The 437-nt window shown below is 30.4% G+C and overlaps 1 protein-coding gene across 1 annotated transcript in view; it reads right to left on the reverse strand.

Annotated features, from left to right (window-relative positions):
- LOC112137328 (cytochrome P450 3A40) overlaps nt 1-437 on the reverse strand; it is a 9,727-nt gene that overhangs the window by 6,384 nt on the left and 2,906 nt on the right. The gene's annotated exons all lie outside the window — the stretch shown is intronic.

Consider the following 437-nt stretch of genomic DNA (forward strand, 5'->3'; position numbering starts at 1 on the left):
AATATTTTATCATCCAAGCCCTTATTGAGCAATACGTGATATTTTAAAATTTATTTTATACTTACATAACTTTGTCATCTCTGAAACATTTAATTTAAAGCATTTTGGTAAATATACACATTTGTACATCAGTTGCATTAAATCATTTTTTAACAGGTTTAGCAATAAGCTGCTGAGAACATGTTGAGTTAATACAACAGATTTTTCACTACCATCATTGTTTCACTCATTTGGCTTTTTGCTGAGACAACATGTGAAAAATGTAGCCGAGCAAACATGAAACAAATACAATGTGATATATGATGAATATTAAGAAGATAAAATCTAGTGATGTCTTCACATCAGGTTGTACACAAAACTTTTTTCTTTCTCAAAAGCAGCTAAGCCACCCATTCATGCATCTTTTAATCCATTATACCTGCTTTATTGTGTGCAGG

This window comes from Oryzias melastigma, linkage group LG1 (genome assembly GCF_002922805.2).
Source record: "Oryzias melastigma strain HK-1 linkage group LG1, ASM292280v2, whole genome shotgun sequence".
In the NCBI taxonomy this organism is placed as follows: domain Eukaryota; kingdom Metazoa; phylum Chordata; class Actinopteri; order Beloniformes; family Adrianichthyidae; genus Oryzias; species Oryzias melastigma.